This window comes from Hyla sarda, chromosome 2 (genome assembly GCF_029499605.1).
Source record: "Hyla sarda isolate aHylSar1 chromosome 2, aHylSar1.hap1, whole genome shotgun sequence".
NCBI lineage: Eukaryota > Metazoa > Chordata > Amphibia > Anura > Hylidae > Hyla > Hyla sarda.
Genome location: NC_079190.1, coordinates 380,529,877 through 380,556,210, shown reverse-complemented (window position 1 = coordinate 380,556,210; position 26,334 = coordinate 380,529,877). Strand labels below are relative to the sequence as shown.

General features: G+C 41.9%; 1 long non-coding RNA gene across 2 annotated transcripts in view; it reads left to right on the top strand.

Moving 5' to 3' along the window:
- Positions 1–7,339: 7,339 nt before the first annotated feature.
- LOC130357984 (uncharacterized) overlaps positions 7,340–26,334 on the top strand; it is a 151,441-nt gene continuing 132,446 nt past the window's right edge. Inside the window, exon 1 of one of the 2 annotated variants that reach the window (XR_008889353.1) lies at positions 7,340–7,434. This is a non-coding gene — a long non-coding RNA (uncharacterized LOC130357984). The remainder of the gene's footprint in view (positions 7,435–26,334) is intronic. The other variant, XR_008889351.1, reaches the window with a different exon arrangement.

Sequence of the window (26,334 nt, the reverse complement as noted above, 5' to 3'; positions counted from 1 at the left end):
CCCACATACACATGATAAGTCTCATAATATTTAGGAGCACAGGGGTTAATATTTCACATTCACTTTACCCTAGCTTTGCAAGTAATAGATCATTTATTATTAGTCTTAGAAATGATAAGGTAGCCAACATAAGCATAATTCCTAAACTTTTGTAAAAGAAAAATGAGTAAAGCTGAATCCATTGCCGCTATATGACATGTATTATTGATGAGATAGTTACTATAATGTATTACGCTTTCATGTAATTTACTGTCATAAATCTGTGATTATGTTTTCTTTGTCACAGTGACTGATCGTTAGCATGTAAACAAGCAATAATATAAAACAAAGTAATGCATTCAGATATTTATTGGCCAGAATTTCTGGCAGTGAAAATTTGCCTGTAAATTATTTACTTAATTGCTGTTTTGCTAGTAAGTATCTTGTCGATCTTTAGACGAAGGCATATTCTGAGTGACAAATATTACCTCATTTTGTCCTTTACTTTTAACATCTCCACTCAATCATCTGTGCCCGTCCATCAAGCTTCTGATTGTCATTATACCTTAAATAGCAGCTAAGGAAAAGAAGATTGATACACTAAGCACTCTTTTATGGGAATGTATGAATGATGTTCAGACATTATCAAACCGTTCAGTACAGAAAATCACTTGACTACTGATGCATTCCCTAGTTTATTAGGTAAACTTCTACAAGCAGGGAATGGGATATCTAGTCATACAATCAGTCACATGTGATGTCTGCCATTCAAGAACACTAGGAAGATATTTAACAATCTAATGTATTGATATACTACTAGTGGGAAGGCGTGTACCTTCACATTAAAGGGGTTTTCCATTTTAAATAACATTGCTTATCCATAGGATAAGGGATCAGTGTCAGATTTAAGGGGATCTGACTGCTGGGATTGTCTCAAGTGTTTGCTTTGAATGGAGTGGCAAGTTGCTCGTGCGCACCTCCATTCCATTCATTGTCTAGGGAGCTGCTAAAAATATCCGGGTTCTTTTGACTATTTCCGGCAGCTCCATAGATAATGATTAAAGCAGTGGCGTGCAAGTGCAACTTACGACTGTTTATAATAAACACCTGTTCTCTAAATATCCAGGGGTTCCAATGGTCAGACCCCTTTCTGTTAATATGGAATACAGTAAGTGATTTAAAGAGATCTTCTGGTCTAAAACTATAGATTTCCTATGCACAGGGTAGGCCATCATTAGTTTATCGTTGGGGTCCTACGGCACCAAAGATAAACAGTGTATGGGATTTGGAGTGGGATTTACTGTTTGTAGTGGTGGTGATGGTTAACTGCAGAGCACATCCCATTCTCTACAACCGGAGCTACTCTGCAGTTACCCAGAGCCACCACTGCAAACAGTATAGAGAGCCGAGATTTCTGGCCCCATTTCTGGTTTTAGTTGATAAACACATTAGTAATCTCTGCTTAAAGGGGTACTCCGGTGGAAAACATTTTTTTAAATCAACTGGTGCCAGCAAGTTAAACAGATTTGTAAATTACTGCTATTTAAAATTCTTAATGCTTCCATTACTTATCAGCTGCTTTATGCTCCTGAGGAAGTTCTTTTGTTTTTGAATTTCTTTTCCGTCTGTCCACAGATCTCTTTTGCTTACACCTCTGTCCATGTCAGGAACTGTCCAGAGCAGGATAGGTTTGCTATGGGGATTTGTTCCTACTCTGAACAGTTCCTGACATGTACAGAGATGTCAGCAGAGAGCACTGTGGTCAGACAGAAAAGAAATTCAAAAAGAAAATAACTTCCTCTGTAGTATAGAGAAGCTGATAAGTACTGAAAGAATTATGATTTTTTTAATAGAAGTAATTTACAAATCTTAGAGAATAAAAAAGATCACTAGCGCTGGATGGGTCTGGTTTGACGTGTGATTGTACTGCTGCTTTACTATAAATGTGCTCCCCTATGGATGCACACTGTGCAGAAAGTAATATACTGAAAAATAATTGAATAGTAAGCGCTGTATTATACACACACGTTACAAACTGACCTGTAGATAGTATGGTTGCTGATAAAAATCGGTGGTAAGTGTAATGATCCCACAGCAATGCTGTTAGCGCGATCGCTGTGTATTGCAATGAACGAGGTACCGTTCTACAGATACGTGGGCTCCCTAAAGTGGTGTTCCAGAGGTTGCAAGTGGTTTTTACTGAATTGACTCCCGGATGTAGCGGGTTAATTCTTTTAATATTGTTTCCCAGAGTGTTACTTCATGAAGGGTCCGGTCTCTAGGAAGGAGCGTGGATTGCAGTGGGAGCGCGCCCCGGCCGGTGGTGCCTCTACCAACTTGCACGCACGCTACGATCAGGTTAAGGTTCCAACTGAGTGTGTTGTGAGTGACATCACTATGGTATCCTCAGCAATCCACATGGCTATCGACGTACGTTTCGGAAGTCTCGGCTTCCTTCATCTGGATTCCAGAGACCGGACCCTTCATGAAGTAACACTCTGGGAAACAACATTAAAAGAAGTAACCCGCTACATCCGGTAGTCAATTCAGTAAGAACCACTTGCAACCTCTGGAACACCACTTCAGGGAGCCCACGTATCTGCAGAGCAGTACCTCCTTCACTGCAATACACAGCGATCGCACTGTAACAGCATTGCTGTGGGATCATTACACTTACACCGCAACTACCGATGGGGGCTATAACATTGCAAAAAAAAGTTAATAAAAATGATTTAACCCCTTCAAACAAAAATTATACCGATTAAAAACTTCAGATCACGGCGCAAAAAATTAGCCCCCATACCACCCCATAGGTGGAAAAATAAAAAGTTATAGGGGTCAGAAGAGGACAATTTTAAACATAAATTTTCCTGCGTGTAGTTATGATTTTTTTCAAAAGTAATACCCTACTTATACAGGTTTGATTTTGAATCATTTTAATCGTATGGACCTACAGAATAAAGATAAGGTGTCATTTTTACCGAAAAATGTACTGCGTAGAAACGGCATCCCCCAAAAATTACAAAATGGCGTTTTTTCTTCCATTTTGTCGCACAATGATTTTTTTTTCCCGTTTCGCCATAGATTTTTGGGTAAAATGACTGATGTCATTACAAAGTAGAATTGGTGGCATAAAAAATAAGCCATCATATGGATTTTTAGGTGCAAAATTTAAAGGGTTATGATTTTTAAAATGTAAGGAGGAAAAAACAAAAGTGTAAAAACGCTATGTCCTTAAGGGGTTAATGTCTATATGCAGAAAAGAGGTCCCAGTGCTAAATATTAAAGCTGGGGCCCCCCAGCGATCCCCCAGCGATCTCCTGCACGAGGCCAGGCATTGCAGCGGTTCTCCCACGCAGGAGGCGTGTTGGCCGCAGCATGATGTTGTGGCCGACACGCCCCCTCCATGTATCTCTATAGGAGAGGCGGGGATGCAGCATTTGTGCCTTCCCACCTCTCCCATAGAGCTGTATGGGGGGGGGGGGGGGGGTGTTCGTCGAGCTCAGTGAGCTTGATGCTACGAGCATTAGCCGGCGCATGGTGCAGCAATGCTGGGGCCCCATCTGGGAGATCGCAGGAGGTTCCAGCGGTCGGACCCCCGCGATAAGACACTTATCCCCTATCCTTTGAAGTTTTTTTTGCTGCAGATGTCCTTTAAGGTATAAAATACTCATTTCTGTGTCAGTGTGCAATCACTGCAGATGTTTATTGACAAACAGACCTGTGCATGTGCTTTTTTGAGCAGTGGGACCTTGCGAGCACTGCAGGATTCCACGGCATAGTGTGTAATCAATTGTTTTCTTGGTGACTATGGTCCCAGCTTCTTTCAGATCATTGACAAGATCCTCCTGTGTAGATCCGGGCTAATTCCACTTTGTTCTCATTATCATAAAAACTTCACATGGAGCCCCCGACCGAGGGAGATTGACAGCTATTATGTGTTTCTTCCATTTGAGAATTATCCCTCCAACTGTTATCTTCTCATTAAGCTACTTGGTGATGGTCTTGTAGCCCATTTCAGCATTGTGTCGTTCAGCAGTCTTGTCCTTGACATCCTTGGGCAGAACTTTAGTCTTGGTCATGATGTAGCGTTTGGAATCTGATTGATTTGCTGCTTCTGTGAACAGGTTTCTTTTATACAGGTAACAAGCTAGGATCAGGAGCACTCCCTCTAAGAGAGTGCTCCTATCTCAGCTCCTTACCTGTTTAAAAGACACATGGGATCCAGAAACCTTGCTGATTGATAGGGTTCAAATACTTAATTAAAATGCAAATTCATTTATAACTTTATTTCAAATGCATTTTTTTTAAAAGCCCTCTGAAAAATGAAGGAAGCAACTGCGCTACTCTTTCTCTACACACAGTTTTGATAAATCTCCCCATGCCAGGGAGCAGTAGTCCAAGGCTGCACAGGACCTTGTCTGATGGTATGGAAATCCTTAATTCCCTCAGACACAGAGTATCGGGTTTTGTTGAGAAGCACGCATGCTACAGGAAAGTCATCCACAGCAAGTAGGCATATTCTGCTGTCTGTGAATCTAAATGTGGATTTTTAGATGACAATTGGTATCTGCTGCCATAACTGCAATGGACGGGGGCAGTAGCTTAGATTAATTTGGACACTAAAAGGGACAGGATCCTGTAGTAAAGTGTTAATGTCTTAAAAAAAAAAAAGCTTTTGACACGTCACACAGACACAGAAGTTTTGATTGCTCAGGGTCAATATAGCCAGAAGAATCACATGGCTGTATGTTTAACTTTTTTCCCCCCCTCTATCCAGCCCAGACAACCATGATGACTTCCTCTAGCTATGCAGTACGTAGCACCCTTTGTACACCCCACACATCGTACATGGTACCTTTGTGGCTCCCACACTGAGAACAGCACCTTTTATACCCCCCCCCCCAACACACACACACATACAATCTCTTTGGACCCTTTGCATCCTTTGTACCCCCACACCGTGCATAGCGCCCTTTGCCATAAGAAAAGTAAAAAGCGTCACCACGGTATCTACAAGGGAGCATGTTTTCAAGTGAGGCATGGTCGCAACTAGGACCCCTGCTACCCCTAATGCTATGCCACTGCCTCCTTTCTTTGATGCACAGGATTTGAGGTTCTTGCAAGGGTGGACTGTGGGTGGAGCTTGTTTGCTGCCCATACACCTGTCCTCTGAGTGTGTGGACCAGTAGAGCCAAGTTGTAATGTTTGATTTATTGGTATATGAACATTTTTACATTAAAATTCATTATATAACATTCTCTTCTTTTATTGTTGGCTGATGCTAGTCGTACATGTAAAATTCACTGAAAATGGGATTAAAATTTCTTAATTTTACTGAAGACGCCATACTCACTTGTTACTGGTGTAAAAGCAAGTTCACTACAATGCAGATTGGTCACAATGCTATATGGGGGAGGTTGCACAGGTACAAATAATTGATTAACAGGTACTCACATGTCAATATTTTATGGGGGCGTAGTTGCTTAGAATTAGGGTCTATTCACACAGCAGAAATTCCGCTAGAAGAATTCCGAAATTCCGAAGTGTGAATGGGAGTGCGGAATCCCATATAAGTCTATGGGCACTCATTTGAGGCAGAATCGGAAATTCTGCCGTGTGAATAGACCCTTATAAATGCAGACAAACCAGGCATATACAGGGTATTATCTGCATGATAACTTGTGCACAAAGCTGCCTTACAGCCTAGCCAGAGTGCCCAGTACCCTCTGCGTGCACCACAGAGAGCGCTGGTTACCCCAGCATGACAAAGCAAGACTGTATAAAAGCAAAAAAAAAAAAAAATGATAGGCATGATAAACGTTAAGCATAAGTTAAAACTTTGGCCAAAATACGCAGTTCTGTGAAAGGGTCTTATGCCTGGTTTGCAGACATCTATAATACTAAGCAGCTACGCCTCCATGAATAGTAGGTTTGTAAGTACCTGTTCATCAGTATTTTGCACTTATTCAATCTCACTCGTATAATATTGTGGCTGATCTGCACCATGATGAACCTGCTTTTGCACAAGTAACTATTGATTATGGCCTAGTGAAGTTGAAGTTTTGCCGCATTGGGTCCATTGGGTTTATTCCAAACATGATGCTGTTTATGTGGATTTTCTCTTTCCCCTTTTGCTTGTGTGGGTTTCCTCTGTGTGCTGGTTTTCTTCACACTTCAAAAACATTCAGGTATACTAGTGATATTATGATGGAATTTACATTTGTGTGTATATCCTGTTTCCATAAAGGTAAATTCTGATTTTACACGAACAATGTTGTTTTTTTTTCTCCTCACCAAGAAAAGTTATTAAAAAAACACATTTGTTTAATTTTGTGGGGCAACTATTTGTTCTGAATTCACTGATATGTTAAAGGGAATGAATCGCCTATATTTTTATACTGATTAGAGCCAGATACCGAAATATGTTCTGTTTTCTCATCTGTTTCTATTACCTTGTTTGCAATTTTTAGTATTTCCTTTTTTGTATACTATTATAGGGGCTGCCATCTTGTCTGAGCTGATTTTAACAGCATTTTATAATATGCTTTACAACAGGACTCATGGACATAAGCAACAATAGACAGGACATGTCCCATTCACATGAATTGGATGCATTACTAGGCACTCAGAGGTCATTCTGCAGGGAGAGAGAGGCTGATCTGTGAGCAACAGCTATTTTGTGTAACTCTGTTATCCATACACTGGTTTAACCTTTCACTGTATTACTTTCTGCAATGCTAAAGAAAGGGATGGACTGACAACTCATGAGGCCCCCCATGTGTAAGCCACAACCCGCCTACTTACAATAAATACATCTTTTATTTATTGTACTTTAGGGGAGTTTGAAGTGTTATGTGGCTGTGGCTCCCAGAGACGCCCCTCACAAACATTCAAGTCATAATTAGCCCCTTGAGTACACAGCGATTTTTCATTTTTGACTCAACTTTAATAGCTATAATTCTTTCCATTTTCCATCTACAGGGCCATATGAAGGCTTGTTTTATGTGGGACCAATTGTACTTCACATTACTCATTTTACCACAAAATATACGGCAAAGCTAAAAACTAATTATTTGTGGAGCAACAATAGAATGGCACAGAGTAGAGTAACAGCCCTCCGGCCGCCATCTTAGCTAATTAGGACCCTGCGATTGTGCTGCAGAGGTCCAGATCAGCCCTGATAACCTAGCACCTATATTTTTGTGCACCTTTTAGATGCTGTAATCAAATTCTAAATCGCGGCATCTAAGGGGTTAATGCCAGGCATTGGCAATTCCTGGCAACATCCAGAGCTTCTTTGGACATTGCTTTGTACAGTTAGACACTCATTCACTCAGAACAGATGGTGTCATGGTGGCAAAACTCATGAAAAATGAGGCGCATGTTGACCCCCAGCACCAGGAAGAGGAACACAGCGGTGGCCGTGGCAGCAATAATGGAAGCATCGGGGAAGTAAGTAACTTTTTTTTTTTTTTTGTTAATGCTGGCAGCCTGGGCAGGATTTTGAAAAAAAAGCAGTATCTCTTTAAGAGCTTTAAGACCTGATATAAAGGCTTGTTTTTTGCGCAACCTATTGTACTTTATAATGACATGATTTCTTTAACAGCAAAAAAAAAAAAAAAAAAAATACTTTGTGGGGTGAAATAGAAAAAAAAAACAATGCATTTTTGCAACTTTTGGGGGTCTTCCGTTTCTACACAGTGCACTGGTTGAAATGAAGCATTATCTTTATTCTGGTGGTCCATACGCTTACAATAATCAAAAATGTTTTTGTACAAAATGTGCATAATGTATGCTTAAAATTATCCTCTTCTGTTTCCTAGAACTCATTCTTTTTTGTATACAGGGATGTATGAGGTTGTTTTTTTTGTGCTGTAGTCTGGAGTTTTTATCTGTTCCCTTTTTGTTTAGACTTTTTGATCACTATTTTTATCTTTTTTTTCTCATATATATCAAGTGACAAAAAATTAGCAATTCTGGGCTTTGGTATTTTTATTTCTATGTTACCGAAAATGAGCATGCGGTTTCAGTTTGTATTTTAAAATTTTGGATATTTCCACATGCAGTGCTCCCACATATGTTTATTTTTATACCACCAAAAAAACAGCAATAAAGGTACTCGACCACAGCTGGTCCACCTTAATAATAAACTCCAACAAAATAGAACCAGACTGTGTAAATTTAGTCAATTTATTAACAAATATGCAAAAAAGACATACATTTAAAAATGGAAACATATAAAATATGCAGCACTAAAGTCACAACCACAGAAGATATGGAGGAGGCAAGATGGATGTCAAGACATGGAATACAGGGGAAATGAAGACAGTACAGCACTAGTAAAGGTGGTCACTGGAACAAAGATACAGAGAGAATACTACTATAAAAATATGGAAAGGGGCCCCTGACGAAGCACAGGCGAAACGTACGTTGGGGTAGGAGCTGGCAGGTGTGTGTCTGCATGGCAGGTGGACTTCTATATGGTTTTCTCCTTGTATATACCATTTTCTTTATGATTTCAGTATGTATCATTAAACATGTTGGTTTACTGGATATACCTCATGAGTTTTCCATATTTTTATAGTAGTATTCTCTCTGTATCTTTGTTCCAGTGACCACCTTTACTAGTGCTGTACTGTCTTCATTTCCCCTGTATTCCATGTCTTGACATCCATCTTGCCTCCTCCATATCTTCTGTGGTTGTGACTTTAGTGCTGCATATTTTATATGTTTCCATTTTTAAATGTATGTCTTTTTTGCATATTTGTTAATAAATTGACTACATTTACACAGTCTGGTTCTATTTTGTTGGAGTTTATATGTTTATTTTTGTTTACATTATTTTGTTTGAAAAATGGGAAAGGGGAGGGGGGGTGATAAATCTTTTTTTAGGGAGGAGCTTATTCCCTTTTTTTTTTGTACCTTTTTATTCACTATTTTTTATTCTCCATAGGGAACTAATACCTGCATGTTTAGATTGCAAACACTAAACAATTTTGTGCCATAAAAAAGCATTGATCAGTGTTATGGATGGCGTGCTCTGCTTCTCCAGACCCCTGAAGCAGACTGGATTAGCAGAGCACCGATCAGACCGCATGGAGAAGGGTAGGGTCTCTCAGGCAGTCATCTCAATTGATTGGGATCCCACAATCACCCCACAGAGGTCCCAATCAGCCCCTCTTCAAACACAAATGCACTTTTTTTTAATGCTGGAGTACCCCTTTAACCAATTATCTTCCTTTGTGTGTCTGTGGTCCTTTGCTCAGGAGGAACGGGCTTAAAGAGTTTATCCTGCATTATTTGCATTATGTTTCAATTAAAATAATGAACTTTGACATACCTTCTGCCTCTCCCTTAATGCCGCTGGAAGTCTTCTCCCTGCTTCTGAGGCTTTAAACATAACACTGCTGCTCAGCTATTCGCATGTCACAGCAATGTTCAACCTTGGCCAGTGATAGGCTAAGTGGTAGTGTCATGTTACAGACCTGGGCACCGGAAAGAAGGCCAGGTCCGTAACATTACACTGCTGCTCAGTCTATCACCGTAACATTACTGTGACTGGCGAATAGCTGAGCAGCAACATTACATGTCAGGCTCCAGAAGAAGGAACAAGACCGCACCGGACAACATCGAGAGCGGTTCCAGCAGCACCGGGAGAGCTTAGGAGTTATGCCAATATTAAACCCTTTCCCGACATATTACGTACTGGTATGTCATGGGTTGGGTGAGGGGAATATGACGCGAGTCGGGTCCGAGTCATAACCGGCAGATCCCTGCTGCTATTAGCAGGTGACACCTGCTGGTAATGACGAACATCGGAGCTGGCTCCAATGTCTGTCATTGAAATTCGTAAATACCTTGATCAATAGCAATCACAGCATATTAACATTAAATGCCGGTAAGCCCTGGGGTCTAGGGGACCCATCTGCAGTTCCGCAATGTAATTGCGTGTTGCAGATGGGTTGCCGGGGAAAAGCGGGAACTTACCTGTCCTTCCTGGTCCTCAGTGGATCGACAATTGCTTAAAGGGGTACTCCGCCCCTAGACATCTTACCCCTATCCAAGGATAGGGGTTAAGATGTTTGATCGTGGGGGTCCTGCCGTTAGGGACCCCCGCAATCTCTCCTGCAGCCCCTAGTCCTCTGCAGCACGGAGCCGAAGCTTGCTCAGTGACTGATGATTAACGATACAGGGGGGGGCGGTCCGTGACATCATGGCCCCGCCCCCTCATGATGTCACACCCTGCCCTCTTAATGCAAGTCTATGGTAGGGGGCATGGCCACAGTCATGCCCCCTCCCATAGAATTGCCATAAGGGGGTGGGGCCATGATGTCACAAGGGGGCAGAGTCATGATGTCAAAGATCGCTGCCCCCTGTATCGTGAATCATCAGGCACGGAGCAGACTTTGGCTCCGTGCTGCAGATGACTAGGGGCTGCAGTAGAGATTGGGACCAGTGGCGGGACCCCCACGAACTTGGATAGGGGATAAGATGTCAAGGCGTGGAGTACCCCTTCACGGCAGCCTTTGGCAGCCCTTAGCGATCGAGTGCCGAAAACATTGGTGCAAGAAGTAAACCCTAACATAGCTCTGTGGAAAAATGAAAAAGTTATAGGTGTCAGAACATGGCATTGAACAAACTTTTTCAGTTCTCAAGTTCTCAATTTTTTTTTTACCTAAAAACAAAACAAAAATTACCCAGATTTGATATCAATGGTATCGTACTGACCCATAGAAAAAAGATAGCTTGTCAGATTCTTGTGAACCATGAAAAAATTATTGTGCCACAAAATTGCGCCATAACATATTTTTTTTCAGTTTTGCCTTACATATATTTTTTAACCCATTTAACCCTTTGTATGCCTTTGTGACCCCACCCCCTATCAGAGGATCATACCAAACACACAACAAATAGCCAAAAAGGTTAATTAAACAGGATGGCCACTTCACCATTTACAGTTTATTTATGAGTGTAGTATACAGGTGAAATGCCTCCTAACCTGGCAGCCATTGCGCTGAATTTAAAGAACCTGGCAGCATCATGGTGAGTGCTGCACGTGGAAGAGAGGTGGACATTGGTGTACAGTGGTGCAAAAAAGTATTTAGTCAGCCACCAATTGTGCAAGTTCTGTCACTTAAAAAGAGGAGAGAGGCCTGTAATTTTCATCATAGGTATACCTCAACTATGAGAGACATAATGAGAAAAAAAAATCCATAAAATCAATGTCTTATTTTTAAAGAATGTATTTGCAAATTATAGGGGAAAATAAGTATTTGGTCAATAACAAAAGTTCATCTCAATACTTTGTTATATACCCTTTGTTGGCAATGACAGAGGTCAAACATTTTCTGTAATTCTCCACAAGGTTTTCACACACTGTTGCTGGTATTTCGGCCCATTCCTTCATGCAGACCTCCTCTAGAGCAGTGATGTTTTGGGGCTATTGCTGGGCAACACGGACTTTCAACTCCCTCCAAAGGTTTTCTATGGGGTTGAGATCTGGAGACTGGCTAGGCCACTCCAGGACCTTGAAATGCTTCTTACGAAGCCACTCCTTCTTTGCCTAGGTGATGTGTTTGGGATCATTCTCATGCTGAAAAACCCAGCCATGTTTTATCTTTAATGCCCTTGCTGATGGAATGGAGACAGAAAAAATCAAGGGAGCGGCCTCCGATCTTTCAATATATTCCAAGTGTGAATCACATATATATAACAGTGTAACTTACATTTAGTGAGTGGTCCCCGAACTGACCACTCACAAATTTCACAATGCGTATGAACAGTTAATAGTCGGTCTGTCCGCTACACTTTTCAGAATGGGAATCGCTTTCTTCCGATGTGTATAGAATCAGAAACAAAAAAAAAACGAAATAAAAAGGAGCAGACAGCCCACTTTTCTTTGACAATGCCGCAGGTCATAGCAGTGTAATACTTCAAATGACTTACTTCACCGAGGGGAGCTTGGTCCTTATGCTCCCCTGTGCCAGCTTGCTTCCAAAGTCACACTCACAGCCTCGTCCCATTGGTGGTCTCCAGCTGTTTCTTTCCTAATGCCGATATTCATGACCTCTCTGTTAGATGGAAGGTTCTTTAGTGTAAAAACCTTACAATCATGGCAACAACTGTCCAAAAGACCATTTATTGCACAAGACAAATAAATATACATTAAAATATGACCATAAAACAATTAAGGACCCGACGCGTTGCAGAGCTTCCTCCTTCCTCAGGGGTTAATGTTACAAACTACACATCCACCAGAGCGTGTCTAATTTAAAAATATGAAAACTTTCTCTTTTACACAATAAAGAAAACCTCCTCAAGCCCTCCACAACTTGCTCTAGCAGGATTACTTTCCACAACTCAGGATCTCCATTATGATGGGTGGCAAAGTGTCGGGAGACACTATGTTTAGGGAATCTATGTTTTATGTTGAATCTATGAGAATTTATTTGCTTTCTTAATGTTTGTGATGTCCTTCCTACGTATTGGATGCCACAAGGGCATTCCAATACGTATATCACAAAATCACTATCACAGTTAATATGAGATGAGTAAGAAAGACGATAATTTGATTAGGAAGGACCAGATAGAAAACCAAGAATTACAGATAGATAAGAAGAAAATGAAACATAACAAAGAAGATCAACACAGAACTGCCTTTGTAACTAGGTACTCTAAAAATGCTAATGAGATAGAAAAAATCATTAAAAAGCACTGGTGTATATTGAAAGGAGATACCTTCCTACAAGAGGCTTTGGGTAAGTGCAATAGACCAAGGTTTATATATAGAAGAGCAAAAACGATAGGCGAAAAAATTGCCATATCTTATCCCTTTAACCCCTTCAGGACGGAGCCCATTTTGGCCTTAAGGACCGGAGCGTTTTTTGCACATCTGACCACTGTCACTTTAAACATTAATAACTCTGGAATGCTTTTAGTTATCATTCTGATTCCGAGATTGTTTTTTCGTGACATATTCTACTTTAACATAGTGGTAAATTTTTGTCGATACCTGCATCCTTTCTTGGTGAAAAATCCGTAAATTTGATGAAAAATTTGAAAATTTAGCATTTTTCTAACTTTGAAGCTCTCTGCTTGTAAGGAAAATGGATATTACGAATAATTTTTTTTTTGGTTCACATATACAATATGTCTACTTTATGTTTGCATCATAAAATTGATGAGTTTTTACTTTTGGAAGACACCAGAGGGCTTCAACGGTCAGCAGCAATTTTCCGATTTTTCACAAAATTTTCAAACTCAGTATTTTTCAGGGACCAGTTCAGGTTTGAAGTGGATTTGAAGGGTCTTCATATTAGAAATACCCCATAAATGACCCCATTATAAAAACTACACCCCCCAAAGTATTCAAAATGACATTCAGTCAGCGTTTTAACCCTTTAGGTGTTTCACACGAATAGCAGCAAAGTGAAGGAGAAAATTCACAATCTTCATTTTTTACACTTACATGTTCTTGTAGACCCAATTTTTGAATTTTTACAAGGGGTAAAAGGACCAAATTTTTACTTGTATTTGTAGCCCAATTTCTCTCAAGTAAGCACATACCTCATATGTCTATGTAAAGTGTTCGGCGGGCGCAGTAGAGGGCTCAGAAGGGAAGGAGCGACAAGGGGATTTTGGAGAGTACGTTTTTCTGAAATGGTTTTTGGGGGGCATGTCACCTTTAGGAAGCCCTTATGGTGCCAGAACAGCAAAAAAAAAACACATGGCATACCATTTTGGAAACTAGACCCCTCGGGGAATGTAACATGGGATAAAGTGAACCTTAATACCCCACAGGTGTTTCACGACTTTTGCAAATGTAAAAAAAAAATATATATTTTTACCTAAAATGCTTGTTTTCCCAATTTTTTTTTATTTTTAAAAAGGGTAATAGCAGAAAATACCCCTAAAAATTTGAAGCCCAATTTCTCCCGATTCAGAAAACACCCCATATGGGGGTGAAAAGTGCTCTGCTGGCGCACTACAGGTCTCAGAAGAGAAGGAGTCACATTTGGCTTTTTGAAAGCAAATTTTGCTCTGGGGGCATGCCGCATTTAGGAAGCCCCTATGGTGCCAGGACAGCAAAAAAAAAATCCATGTGGCATACCATTTTGGAAACTAGACCCCTCGGGGAACATAACAAGGGGTTAAGTGAACCTTTATACCCCACAGGTGTTTCACGACTTTTGCATATGTAAAAAAAAATTTTTTTTTTACCTAAAATGCTTGTTTTCCCAAAAATTTGACATTTTTAAAAAGGGTAAAAGCAGAAAATACCCCCCAAAATTTGTAACCCAATTTCTCCCGAGTACGGCGATACCCCATATGTGACCCTAAACTGTTGCCTTGAAATACGACAGGGCTCCAAAATGAGAGCGCCATGCGCATTTGAGGCCTAAATTAGGGACTTGCATAGGGGTGGACATAGGGGTATTCTACGCCAGTGATTCCCAAACAGGGTGCCTCCAGCTGTTGCAAAACTCCCAGCATGCCTGGACAGTCAACGGCTGTCCGACAATACTGGGAGTTATTTTGCAACAGCTGGAGGCTCCGTTCTGGAAACAGTGGCGTACCAGACGTTTTTCATTTTTATTGGGTAGGGGAGGGGGGCTGTATAGGGGTATGTGTATACGTAGTGTTTTTTACTTTTTATTTTATTTTTTGTGGTAGTGTAGTGTAGTGTTTTTAGGGTACAGTCGCACGGGCGGGGGTTCACAGTAGTTTCTCGCTGGCAATTTGAGCTGCAGCAGAAAGTTTGCGGCAGCTCAAATTTGCAGCCAGATACTTACTGTAATCCTCCGCCCATGTGAGTGTACCCTGTATGTTCACATTGGGGGGGACATTCAGCTGTTGCATAACTACAACTCCCAGCATGCCCGTTGGCTGTCGGTGACTGCTGAGAGTTGCAGTTTTGCAACAACTGTAGGCACACTGGTTATGTATCACTGGGTTTGTGACCTAACTCAGTATTTCACAACCAGTGTGCCTCCAGCTGTTGCAAAACTACAACTCCCAGCATGTACGGTGCATGGTGTACGGTGACTGCTGAGAGTTGTAGTTTGCAACAGCTGGAGGCACACCGGTCGTGAAACACTGAGTTAGGTAAAAAAAAACTCTGAGTTTCACAACCAGTGTGCCTTCAGCTGTTGCAAAACTACAACTCTCAGCAGTCACCGACAGCCAACGGGCATGCTGGGAGTTGTAGTTATGCAACCAGCAGATGCACCACTACAACTCCCAGCATGCACTTTAGCTGTTTGTGCAAGCTGGGATTTGTAGTTATACAACAGCTGAAGGTACACTTTTCCATAGAAAGAATGTGCCTCCAGCTGTTGCAAAACCATAAGTCCCAGCATGCCCATAAGGGAATTCTGGGAGTTGTGGTGGTCTGCCTCCTGCTGTTGCATAACTACAGCTCCCAGCATGCCCTTTTTGCATGCTGGGAGCTGTTGCTAAGCAACAGCAGGAGGCTGTCACTCACCTCCAACGATCCAGACGCTGCAGGTCAGTCCCGCCGACGCTGCTGCTCCTGGTGCCCCGATACCAACATTAACGCCGGGGATCGGGGTCCCCAGCACCCGGGGTGCACGTCCCGCACCCGCTCACGTCCTCCAGAAGAGGGGCGGAGCGGGTGCGAGAGTGACACCCGCAGCAGGCGCTCTGATTGGTCGGCCGGTAATCCGGCCGACAAATCAGGGCGATCGTGAGGTGGCACCAGTGCCACCTCACCCCTGCAGGCTCTGGCTGTTCGGGGCCGTCAGAGACGGCCCCCGAACAGCCAATAATTCCGGGTCATCGGGTCACTGGAGACCCGATTGACCCGGAATCGCCGCAGATCGCTGGACCGAATTGTCCAGTGATCTGCGGCGATCGCCGACATGGGGGGGCATAATGACCCCCCTGGGCGATATGCCGGGATGCCTGCTGAACGATTTCAGCAGGCATCCGGCTCCGGTCCCCAACCGGCTAGCGGTGGGGGCCGGAATTCTCACGGGCGTATGGATACGCCCTCGGTCCTTAAGGACTCGGGATGCAGGGCGTATCCATACGCCCTATGTCCTGAAGAGGTTAAAGAAGATAGCAAAAAGATAAAGAAGACAGGTGATCAACAAAAAGGAGCCTACAAATGTGGGGTCAAGAAGTGTGGGACATGCAAAAATATTCAACAAGGAACCACATCATTGGTCAGTAGAAGCACAGGAGAAAAAATTGAAATAAAATCTCATATTAACTGTGGTAGTGATTTTGTCATATACGTATTGGAATGCCCTTGTGGCATCTAATATGTAGGAAGGACGTCCCAAACATTGAGAAAGCGAATTAATTCTCATAGATTCAACATAAAACATAGATTCCCTAAACATAGTGTCTCCCGACACTTTGCCACCCATCATAATGGAGATCCTGAGTTGTTGAAAGTAATCCTGCTAGAGCAAGTTGTGGAGGGCTTGAGGAGGTTTTCTCTATTGTGTAAAAAAGAAAGTTTTTATATTTTTAAATTAGACACGCTCTCCCCGAAAGGCTTTAATGAAACCCTGGAGTGAGTATAGTGTAAATTATTTTATTAATATATATTGTAGCACCGATGTTAATTGGATGAGTTTGTATTTAAATGGCAGTAACAATGTCACTTCATGGTTTGAAGCATTGTGAGTATATGGTAGTAGTGAAGTCATTTTCTGCAATGAAGTATTGTGGGTTTATGTAGCATTTTCATGAATAAAAATGGTATTAGTGATATAATTTCCTGGAATGATGGATTCGGGGTATATAGCTGGTGGATGTATAGTTTGCAGGGGTGTAGGAAGCCCACAAATCTGGGGGGATAGCATTGTAACTGGGTGTGGTTTGAAAAAAGGCAGAGCTATAAAAGGGGAGGGACTAAAAGGGGCAGGATCACCCAATTTTGCGTGACAATACAGGCTCCTCATCACCGGTACCTTCAGGGAGCAGTGAATTCAAGGGATAGGGATCTGTCAGGACTGTGGGAGGCAGGCTGTGTGTGAGGTCAGGACGAGGGGTTAGTGTAGGCACCATTGACACCTTGACGAAACAGGCCGTGGTAGCAGTCTAGGTGTATGAAGTGCGCTTACAAGCTGAGCGCTCTTCATTTACTGCTAATGCCCTCCCCTGATAAAAGTGTAAACAAAAATAAACATATTTGGTATCGCTGCATGTGTAAATGACAGAACTATTAAAATATAACATTAATGAAACTGCATGGTAAATGGTGTAAACATAAAAACAAAATACCTAAGTCCATAATTGCTGATTTCTGTTCTCTTCATATACCAGAACAAAAGTTTATTAAAAGTGATCAAAAAGTCCCATCAAAACAAAAATGATACCGATAAAACTACAGACCACGGAGCAAAAAATAAGTCCCATAAGTAAAAGTCTTATAGAAGAGGACAATTTTAAGCATTAAAACCAGTATAGAAGGAGGAATAAAATCACCATACAGATTACCACCATATTATTACTGACCAAATCCTGAATACTAAGACCAATATTGCCAATAATATCAGTATACAAGGAACAAATTATACCAGCACACAAAGACTGGATAATACCGCCATACTAAGTAAAAACCACTATGTACAGACTAGCAATACCCAAAATACCAGAATATAAACAATAACAGGGCCAAATAATACTGCATCATCAGGAACACACTTTACATCACACAGTGACTGACTAATGCATCATACTGTTACTGAATAAAACCACTGTATACAGACCTGTATCTCCCTGTACAGTGACCATAAATAAATAGATACCAGCTGTACACAGAATCTATATACAGAAAAGCATTAGAAGACAGCACTGGGTAAATCCATTATCCCATGGTCATCCAGATAGAACAGATAAATTATAGCACTTTTGCACATATCCGGAGTTTTCCATTTCTGGTCCTGTGGTCTTGGACTTTGTTGCATGTTTGGTATCCGTATACCAAACATGCAACAAAGTCCAAGATCACAGCACCAGAAATGGAAAACTCCGAATATGTGCAAAAGAGCTATAATTTATCTGTTCCTCAAGAAAAGCTTTTGGGGAACCAATAAACTACAGCTCTTTTGCACATATCCAAAGTTGTCAATTTTTGGTGCTGTGGTCTTGGACTTTTTTGCAGGACCTGTATACCATATAAGTGATTGTATCCAGGACCATATAAAGGTAGATACCAGCTGTACACAGGATCTGTATACCATATACTGTAAGTGATTATAGTCACATCTAGGGACTCACAGGTACGGTCATTTCTGATCAGCGATGTCCTCTTTCCTTTTCTTCTGCATCTGGATCAGACTGACATGTCAACTTCTTCCAGCCAAAAACCATCTCTTTAGCATCTGCAGGAAAAACATGTTAGACTCTGCATTGTTCCAGTGCACTGCCCTACCACAATTAGGATAGTAGGTCCCCCATTAAGTAGGCCCATCCCCCACTGTAGACATCCCCCCCAGTAGGTAAATGCATCAGAAAGTAGGTAGGTTGTTAGCTAGCTAGATAGGCAGGTAAGTAGGTAGTTAGCTACATGCGTAGGTTGCTGGCCACGTAGGTAGCTACGTATGTTCAAAGTTAGGTTGGTTGTTAGCTAGATAGGTTGGTAAGTGGATAGCTACAGATTCCTGTGAGAAATTATATTTCTAACAGGAATCATGACTCGGCTTTCCTTCTAGGAAAGCTGAGTGATGATTCCTATGAGAAATATAATTGCAGCCATATTGTTTTTTCACCCAGCTTTCCTAGACTTCTGAACAGCAAAGTTTGCCTATATATGTGGTAACAACATACACTCCCCCTGTATGAAGTGTTGGATGTGTTACCACATATTTAGGCAAACGTTGCTGTTTCGAAGTCTAGGAAAGCTGGGTGAAAAAAATATGACTGCAATTATATTTCTCACAAAAATCATCACTCACAAAAATCATCAGCTTTCCTAGTAGGTTACACCCCCCCCTTTCCCATAGATATATGCAGTGTTACACCCCCTCTTCCCCATAGGTATATGCAGAGTTACACCCCCCTTTCCCATAGGTATATGCAGAGTTACACCCCCTCTATCCCATAGGTATATGCAGAGTTACACCCCCCCTTTCCCCATTGGTATATGCAGAGTTACACCCCCCCCTCTTCCCCATAGGTTTACGCAGAGTTACCCCCTCCCCCCCTCTTCTCCTTTAGGTATGTGAAGAGTTTCCCCCTCTTTCCATAGGTATATGCAGAGTTACCCCCCTCTTCCCCATACGTATATGCAGTTACCCCCTCCCCCTCTTTCACATAGGTATATGCAGAGTTATCCCCTCCCCCCTCTTCCCCATAGGTATATGCAGAGTTACCCCCCCCCCTTTTCCACATAGGTATATGCAGAGTTACCCCCCTCTCTTTCCCATAGGTATATGCAGTTACTCCCCTCTTCCCCATATGTACATATTTTTTTCACCCTGCTTTCCTAATTGAATTATATTATATGTTACCACATATTTAGGCAAACTTTGCTGTTCTGAAGTCTAGGAAACCTGGATGAAAAAAATATGGCTGCAATGATATTTCTCACAGGAATCATCACTCAGCTTTCCTAGTAGGAAAGCTGAATGATGATTTCTATGAGAAATAACAGGAATCATCATTCAGCTTTCCCACTAGGAAAGCTGAGTGATGATTCATGTGAGAAATATAATTACAGCTATATTTTTTTCACCCAGCTTTCCTAGACTTCCGAACAGCAAAGTTTGCCTAAATATACCTATGGAAAGAGGGGGAAACTCTTCACATACCTAAAGGAGAAGAGGGGGGGAGGGGGTAACTCTGCGTAAACCTATGGGGAAGAGGGGGGGGGGTGTAACTCTGCATATACCAATGGGGAAAGGGGGGGGTGTAACTCTGCATATACCTATGGGATAGAGTCTTGGAAAGCTAGGTGAAAAAAATATGGCTGTAATTATATTTCTCACATGAATCATCACTCAGCTTTCCTAGTAGGAAAGCTGAATGATGATTATTGTTATTTCTCATAGAACTAGGAACTAGGAAAGCTGAGTGATGATTCCTGAGTGATGATTCCTGTGAGAAATATCATTGCAGCCATATTTTTTTCATCCAGGTTTCCTAGACTTCAGAACAGCAAAGTTTGCCTAAATATGTGGTAACACATAATATAATTCAATTATATTATGTGTTACCACATATTTAGGCAAACTCTGCTGTTCAGAAGTCTAGGAAAGCTGGGTGAAAAAAAGTATGGCTTCAATTATATTTCTCACAGGAATCATCACTCAGCTTTCTAGTAGGAAAGTTGAATGATGATTCCTGTGAGAAATACAGGAATCATCATTCAGCTTTCTTACTCGGAAAGCTGAGTGATGATTCCTGGGAGAAATATAATTACAGCCATATTTTTTTCACCCAGCTTTCCTAGACTTCCGAACAGCAAAGTTTGCCTAAATATGTGGTAACACATACTTTGGTCCCAGCTCTCTGCGGGTCATCTTGTGTGGAGCCCCATATTGAGGGAGATTATCAGTGGTCTTGTATGTCTTCCATTTTCTAATAATTGCTCCCATAGTTGATTTCTTCACACCAAGCTGCTTGCCTATTGCAGATTCAGTCTTCCCAGCCTTGTGCAAGTCTACAATTTTGTTTCTGGTGTCCTTCGACAGCTCTTTGGTCTTGGAGTGTGACTGTGTGAGGTTGTGGACAGGTGTCTTTTATACTGATAAGTTCAAACAGGTGCCATTAATACAGGTAACAAGTGGAAGACAGAGGAGACTCTTAAGGAAGTTACAGGTCTGTGAGAGACAGAAATCTTTCTTGCAAATACTTATTTTCCACCATAATTTGCAAATAAATTATTTTAAAATCTATGTGATTTTATGGATTTTTTTCTCATTTTGTCTCTCATAGTTGAGGTATACCTATGATGAAAATAACAGGCCTCTCTCATCTTTTTAATTGGGAGAATTTGCACAATTGGTGGCTGACTAAATACTTTTTTGCCCCATTGTATGGTTGGTCCTTGTTGCTGAGGGAAGTGTTTGTGGCAGGCCTTGGGCTAAAGATTAAAAAAAGAAAAAAAAGCAGCCCCCCTCAGGCCCTGTCATTCCACCTTTGCTAAGCAAGACACTGCTGGAAAGTGATCTGTACAGAAAATGAAGTTTCATTTTATTTTTAGGCCTAGTGGCTGGAATGAAAACTGCAAGGTTTGAGGATTATTTTAAAATATAGATAGTAAAATGTGCAATGATACTAAATTTATATAGTTTTGTTTTGCTTTACTACTTTTAAAAATTGTTTTGCATCACCATATTTTGACCCTTCTAACTTATTTTTCTCTCTGTGGAGTTACAGTGAAGGACTAAATCTATAATGATATAGCAAACTTTAGAAGGGCCTGTAAATGTGCTTTCTTGAGCAGGTGGACCTTGCGGGCACTGCAGGATTTCAGTCCTTCACGACATAGTGTGCTACTGATGGGTTCCAGCCAGAGGCGCAGCTTGTAGCTTCGGGTCCCGATGCAAAATCTACAACAGGGCCCCATATGGGGAAAATGTGCTTTAGGGCCCTATTAGGCACAAGGGCCCTGGTTCCAGCTGCCTTTAGATCATTGACCAGATCTTTCCATGTAGTTCTGGGCTGATTCCTCACTATTTTCATAATCATTGAAACTCCACAAGTTGAGATCTTACATGAACCCCCGACCCATGGTGATTGACAGCTATTTTGTGTTTCTTCCATTTGTGAATAATCAGATCTTTTATCCTGCAAAGTCAAATCTCTCTTCAAATGGTTCCAGTTTGGCTTCAAATAGAGATTTTTGCCAAAGGGATCTCTTTTCTAGTTCCTTATTGTTCCATTATTCCACTGCTCCTGGAATTACCATTGCTCAGACTACACTCCTACTGCTAACTGGACATCCAGTCATATTACTCATTGGGGATCTACTTGTTTTGAGCTTTGCCTTCATAGGGTAAAGTATAATAGGAAGTACACAGATTTACTAAAACATAGCTTTTATTTAAGGATACAATAAAATGAACATAAACAATTGTGATAATAGGTATACAGTGACGGCCTCAGCAAAGCCTACTGTATATGCCTAGGCTGACCCTGCTGGTCAACAGACCCCCTACCTGTTAATGCAGGGAGGCCTTCCTATAGAGAGCCAGCCCGCATCCGGATCCTCCTATCTCACCCTAGAGCTTAAGGATGTGATGGAGGTAGGTATGAGGAAGCGTATATGGCAGATATCTATATAGACCTCCAGATATCACTGCGTGAGTCAGGTGTATGTATACCGTACAGTTAGTATACAATTAACAACAAATAGATATATATATATATGATAAACATCTAATTGATATGCACAAATATTTTCTATTATCCAACGCGTTTCTTTGTGCCTGTCACTCTGTGGCACAATTCATCAGGGAAATTCAAGTTAGAGACAGACTCTAGATCAGTGCTCATCTCTCTTCTCCCACGTTAGTGTTAAGCTATAAATGTAGCATGGAGGTATACGGTGTGTATCAGATTTCTTATATATATGTTCATCACTTGAGACAGACAGTCCGTCTGGGTATAGATATTTTCTTAATTATGATGAGCTTGTACTCAGGTGATGAATGCTTGGTGTTACATATAGTAGGTGCCTGTAATAATGGTGACAGTCCCCATATGTATATATACCCTGGTGGGTGGGGTGCCAGTCCTGGGACCTGAGGAGGTAGGTAAGGACCTCCGGGCTTACAGCGGTGTGGCAGCCAAGGTAAGGTCACTATAGCTCCTGCAGGTCTTGATGTCCAGGATGCGCCGGCACCATCATAGGGTATATTTGCACAGCGGAATGTCGGTGCAGAATTCCGCCAGAATATTCGGCACAGACATTCCGCTGCAGCAGAGTCCCATTATTTCAATGGGATTCTGCTGCACTGTGCACACGGTGGAATTTCCACCACACATGTTTCTGCTGCAGAAATCCCGATTCCAACATATGGATTGCATTGATAATTTCTAAGTGGTCCAAGTGCCCACCATAACTTTCAAAGTGTGAAATGTCAGCCCCTGTTTTCTGGCCGGGCATTTCGCACATTTTCTTTCCCTGTGAACATGACCTTAGACTGAATGACTGAATTAAATCATAGCTGCTACACTTCTCTCTGAACTGCTACCCCAATTCTGATACTTTGCAGATCTGTCTTATAAAGAAAAACAGCAAAGACTGTCCCAGCACATCATGCCTCCTGCCTGGCCATACGTTGATCAAGGATAGAGTATACCATCTCTCCCTACCAGAGACTAAGGGTATGTTCACACTGAGGAATTCAAGAGGAATTTACTCAAGTAATTCTGCTTACTTTTTCTACTCCAATTTATTCATCAAGTCATTTTCAATTGACTTGGAATCCAGGAAAGTAGAATTGAATAGCCTTCTTCATTCCTCTTCATTTGCGTTTGGAAATTCCGCATGAATTCTGCACGATGGGTAAAATGACAGCAGTCAACAATTTCCTTACCGAAATTATTCCTTTTGAATTCCTCAGTGTGAATGCACCCTGAGACACACACTGCCATCATACACACATATACATAGTCTATGTTTGATATGGCTAAATCAAAGAGGATTTAGAGAGAAAAAAATATATAATAATATATATATATATTTTTTTATGCCTGAATACCCATAAGGCCATGCATTGATTATATTGGGCTGAATAAGATCACTGTGAGGAACAGACACCCATTACAATTGATCTCAGAATTGTTTGATCACATTAAATTATTTCACCAATTTGGATTTGTGCGGGGTTCAGATCAAGTAATAAGACAACTATAAAATGGCTTTCAGTAACCTGGATGAGTACTAAAAATATGTGAAGTTGTCATTCTGCAGTTTTCTGAATGACTGATGAATGACATCTTCAGGGATGTACTCAGTTGATATGTCTTGATCTACCTAGATTTTAATTTGCATCTAATGTTTAAAAACTCATTAGGAAGACAATAAAAAGGAAATCTATAATCCTCATACAATATGAACCTGGACTAGACAGTTTAAGAATGTGGCAGAAGTTTAAAGGGGTACTCAAAAGGAAGTAAAACTTATTTCCATCCACAGGAAAGGGGATGTGTTTGATCTGGGCTGGGGGGGGGGGGACCCCCGTGATCTCCTGTATGGGGCCCAGATACTCACTTGTCCTTGGTACACTCTGGCCCCACCCTTAGAGATGGGCTTTAGTAAAGGTCTGCTCAGCCAATCACCAGCTGAAATGGGGTTGCTCTGGATAAGGGATATGTTTTACTTCCCCAAAGAATACCTTTTACAATGACAGGCTGTATGAAAATCTGGTGCATAATTACAGTGTCTACTTTGTTTGCACGATTTATTATTTGGCTTAGTTTTATGCCAAAAATGTTGCCATTGGAACATTTTTTGGCACATGTGAGCCATGTTCCCGTACCCACTGTTGGTAGACTGACCCCCTTGTCAATGTGCAAAAATGTAAAGATTGCGCCTGCATTTTGGCACAGGAAGTTGTGATTATGTTCCCCATTCTGCTCTGTGTTGGTTCAGAAGCTGACTCCAAACCCTCATTAGCAGGTGGCAGCTATATAAAACAGTTGACACTCTGCTGTGTGAACTAGGATCATTGATAATTCTTATACTGACTGTTTAACCATTCAGTGTTGCATCTCAATGACTAGCAAAAGTCTTGTTGTTGAGTTGTTAGATGGGGGCTCCCTTTTTAGCCCCCACCTCCCCTGCAACATGGATGCTGATGTATTTTCATTGCAGCCATGGGCTAAACAGGGCCTAATAGGAAGTTTGCAGTGCAGTATGCAATATGCTGGTGACTGCAATAATATTGCCTATAAACATATTGCAGAAGTAAAAAATATTGTAAGCAATATAAAAACTGCACATAGTTGGTATTGGTATAATTATGTTATGGTATTAGTTATCATGTCATAATCATGTTATTTTTTCCTCTCAGTGAAGGCTGAATAGATCAAAGAGTTTTATGTACTATAAAATGGTGCTAAAGAAACTCATACCACAATACAAGCCCTCAAAGAGCTCTGTCCATTAAAAATAATTGTTATATAAAGTAGATATTGCCGCATTCATTCTGAATATAGCTAACACATTGTTCATATTACATGGTGAACACTGTAAAAACAACACACAAAAAAATGCAGTATGGTTGTTTTTTCCATGTTTGTCCTCCCAAAATTCTGGAATGTAAGGTTAGAGGTCAGGTTGAGATTGTTACACTACATTCATGTCACGATTCGGCTGGCTGGAGGTGGAGCCTCTGTGCCAGAGAGGGATTGGCGTGGACCGTGTTGGTGGACCGGTTCTAAGTTGCTACTGGTATTCACCAGAGCCCGCCGCAAAGCAGGATGGTCTTGCAGCGGCGGTAGCAACCAGGTCGTATCCACCAGCAACGGCTCAACCTCTCTGACTGCTGAAGATAAGCGCGGTACAAGGGAGTAGACAAGAGCAAGGTCGGACGTTGCAGAAGGATTAGGGCAGGCAGCAAGGATCGTAGTCAGGGGCAACGGCAGGAGGTCTGGAGCACAGGCTATTAAAACACAAGGAAACGCTTTCACTGGCACAATGGCAACAAGATCCGGCGAGGGAGTGCAGGGGAAGTGAGGTATAAGTAGGGAGTGCACAGGTGAACATACTGATTAAGCCTGCTGCGCCAATCAGTGGCGCAGTGGCCCTTTAAATCGCAGAGACCCGGCGTGCGCGCGCCCTAAGGAGCGGGGCCACGCGCGCCGGGACAAGACAGACGGGAAACGGGTCAGGTACGGGAGCCGGGATGCGCATCGCGAGCAGGCGCCTCCCGCATCGCGAATTGCATCCCGGCTGGGAGTGATATTGCAGCGCACCCGGTCAGCAGGTCTGACCGGGGCGCTGCGAATGAGAGGATGCTGCGAGCGCTCCGGGGAGGAGCGGGGACCCGGAGCGCTCGGCGTAACAGTACCCCCCCCTTGGGTCTCCCCCTCTTCTTGGAGCCTGAGAACCTGAGGATAAGACTTTTGTCTAGGATGTTGTCCTCAGGTTCCCAGGATCTCTCCTCTGGGCCACAGCCTTCCCAATCCACCAAAAAAAATCTTTTCCCTCTGACAGTCTTGGAGGCCAGAATCTCCTTCACAGAGAAGACGTCAGATGAACCGGAAACAGGAGTGGGAGAAACAACTTTGGGAGAGAAGCGGTTAATGATGAGTGGTTTAAGGAGAGAGACATAGAAGGCATTGGGAATACGAAGAGAAGGAGGAAGAAGGAGTTTGTAAGAGACAGGGTTAATCTGGCACAAGACTTTGAAAGGGCCAAGA